This window comes from Peromyscus eremicus, chromosome 10 (genome assembly GCF_949786415.1).
Source record: "Peromyscus eremicus chromosome 10, PerEre_H2_v1, whole genome shotgun sequence".
NCBI classification, from domain to species: Eukaryota; Metazoa; Chordata; class Mammalia; order Rodentia; family Cricetidae; genus Peromyscus; species Peromyscus eremicus.
The window spans coordinates 38,534,070-38,537,369 of record NC_081426.1 but is presented as its reverse complement, the minus strand read 5'-3'; the positions used below and the strand labels follow the sequence as shown (position 1 = coordinate 38,537,369).

Below are 3,300 nucleotides of genomic sequence, written 5' to 3'. Positions count from 1 at the left end.
TTCCATTCACTGGAAGCCATGCTACCCAACCAATCTTCAGACTTGTACATGACCAGTGAATGTTGATTACAGAATGACGTGGAGACTTTTGTGGCTGGTTGTTATACAGTCATAATGATTGGCATGCAGCCCAGCCTTTCTTCTAAGGATGGCTCACACACTCCAGGAAGTGTTTATCTCATTTTCAAGTGCTGTAACTTTTTATCCTTAACTTTTTCTATCATTCCTAGCAAGGATACTGACGGAATATACTTCAAAGGGCTTCCCAGCTGCCATCTTGAAATCAGAAAGAGAGTGCAATGCTGAATCAGTTGTAGCATTATTTTAAGTGGTTTAATTGGAAAAGCTCTAGAAACTTTCTGGCAAGCCAGGGAGTAGCACTTGGCAACTATAAATCAGGAATAACTCCCAAGTTATAATGAAGGACTACTCCGTGGCTGACACCATTCCTGCCACTTTTTGACACACATGCCAGGCCATGCTTCTAATGTGTGATGGTACCATGGATAGGCCTGTCACAGGACTGATGTGCCTGTCACTGATTTCTGCAGGATGGATTCTGCCCCGGCCCTGCCTCTTTGATGTTCTAGCTCCTGAATTGAAATCTCCCAGAACCACATGTGATCCAGAGCCAAGTCACAGTCCCTGCAGCCTTGCGGAGGAACAATCCTATAGTGTGTGTAGGGAGGTCCTCTGATACACAGAGCAGCTAAGAGGCTGACAGAGTGCTCTACGATTACCGCTTTGTTTTATTGGAAATGAAGACAAAATTTAAACAATACATGAGGTATTGCAGGCTTCAGCTCTTGATTCCAATTAACTGAAATAACATGCACATCAACAATAGTCTGACCAATTTTTTTTTTAAAAAGGCCAAAGCCATTCAGTGAAGCCAACTCCTCTTCTATTCTGGACTTTCAGCCTGTTAATTTGCTGAAGTTGCTGTCTCTTTATCATCTCCATCTTCCAGGCCAATGGTGTCATTTGCAATGCTCACTTTCCAGAGCTCTGCTAGCACATCTACTTATACCCTACACCTCCCGGTCCACTGGATAAGCCCCTTCTGAAAAGAGTCCACTCGAGGTAGCTGGTCTGGATCAAGAATTTAAAGAGACAGGCACATCAGTGGACCAGTGATCTTCAAAACTGTCACTGGAGAGGCATGTACATGTAAGGAGGAGAGGTCTCTAACATGCCAAAACTGACATACTAAAGTTTCTTCTTCTTTCATGTTCCCTTAAACAGGTGAAGCAAGGTTCAGAGCACATCAAACGTAAGTTAATGAAATGATTTTGCTATGAAGATCAAGAGGGAAAAAAACAGCTTTCTGTATATTCTAATGATAAACATTTCACTTTATGTTTTTGGTAGACTGGGCCATATGAATTAGCCCACACTGTTTCATTTTGTATTTATTAATTTATTTGTGTGTATACATGTTATATACATGCATATGTGTATGTGTATTCACATATGTGTGAGTACATGTGAGTGGGGAACATATGTACACGTGCTTGCATGCATGTGTGCCTCTGTCTCTCTCTCTGTCTCTCTCTCTGTCTCTCTCTCTGTCTCTGTCTCTCTCTCTCTTTCTGTGTGTGTGTGGGGGGGGGGGGAGAGGACCAAAGTTAATATTGTATCTTCCTCAGTTTTTCTCTGCCTTGTTTACTGAGACAGGGTCTCTTGTTGATTGGCAGATCACCAATTCCTTCCAGTCTAGCTAGCCATTTTGCCCTGAGATCACCTTTCTCTGCCTCCCAAGTGTTGGGGTTACAGCCTATCACCACACCTGACTCTCTTTTCTGTGGGTCCGGGGATCCAAACTCTGGCCCTCATTCCTATATGGCAAACACTTTACCCACTTAGCCCTCTTTCCAGCCCCTCAAACTATCTTAAGCATGTGTTACTATACAATGGTCATGTGACAGACTGGGCTGGCCCTGGGATGTGAGGGAAGAAACACACCAGGATGTTGCTACAATTGTTCAAGCTGGGCCTTCCAGTCAGGTGACTCTTGATAAGCTTGCAACATTTCTTCACCTAAGAAAGCAAATCAACATCACTATGTGAAAAGACAAATAATCAGGAAGAAGGGAGGAACCAGGGAGAAAGAGATTGGGGGGAGGGGAGAAAGGGCAGGAACAGGGAGAAAAGGAAGGAATACAAGATCCTCTCCATTGTAACTTGGGGGTCAGAAGCATCTAGCAAAAGCATACTCAAACATTTCTAGTTCTGATGTGCTGGATCATTAAAGGATGCCCTTGTCAGTGTTCTGTCTGATTTTCAGGGGACCCTAGGAAATAGGCAATGTGTGAGCTATAATATTGTGCCTACAAATGAGCTCCGGCACCACAAAGTAGACCTGAAATACAGACTCCATTGCTTGAGCAAGTTATGTAATATCTTGTGCCTAAGTCTTTTTGTCTGTAGAATGTTGACAAGTGCAGCACATACACACCCCTTTTTGTGAGGAGAAGGAGGTATGTTAGTATCTGCAGGGTGCTTGTACTGGGCCTGGCACACAGTTAATCAGCTGTTATAAAATGTCTGTTCTCACGAATGCGCTTAATGCTGGACAGGTTTCCCCTGCCTTCTGGTCCATAAATCAGGAGATGTGTGCACATTTGCAGAATTACTTTGAAACCCTGCACAGTAAGATCCTCAAGCAGAATTGGACCAAAACGAGGCCACAGAGGAGCCAACAGAGCAGAAAACAGCCAGGGAGGGTTGGAGTGGAGGGGTGGGGCTCAGCTGGGAAAGCGTGTTTGAGCAAAGGCACACTGCACTGATCAGCCGCTTCTCGTGGGACGTTCTCCCTGCACCGTTTCTCTGAAACTCAGAAATCTCCATTCTAGGCTGGGCGCCAGCTTTTCCATCCCTGGGCCTGATGAGAGAGTGCTCCCTTCTCTCAGGCCATTGACAGAGAAAATGTAGCCAAGATTCTATTTTAGCCCGAATGCTCCACGTTTACAAAAATGCGCTTGGATAGTTCACAAAGAGCACATATCTTTCGCTCCCACCAAGAGGTTTTGAGAGCCCTGGGGTTTTCTTCAAGCTGTTCAACCTCTGCCTTCTGTAAAATGACAAACAAGGTTCATCTCCCTTGTACCTTAGGACCCCTTCATTCTACAAGGTCTAAGAGACCACAAACATTTAAACAACAGAATAGAAGGATCCCTCTCTGAAGCCCTGGAGGCTTATTTAGAACCACTAGGAACAGGAAGTCGTCTAGGGGACAAGTCTGTAGTGAGACGCCAGGTTGGGAGTGAGAATGGAGAGCTCACGTGCATAGTGTGCGGG

At 44.8% G+C, this 3,300-nt stretch overlaps 1 long non-coding RNA gene across 1 annotated transcript; it reads right to left on the bottom strand.

The window, feature by feature from the left end:
* Nucleotides 1-731: 731 nt before the first annotated feature.
* Nucleotides 732-3,157, bottom strand: LOC131920622 (uncharacterized). The gene is made up of 2 exons (XR_009381728.1): nucleotides 1,966-3,157; nucleotides 732-1,092 (listed from the first exon to the last, which is right to left on the bottom strand). It is a non-coding gene; the product is annotated as an uncharacterized LOC131920622 (long non-coding RNA).
* Between the last annotated feature and the right edge of the window lie 143 nt (nucleotides 3,158-3,300).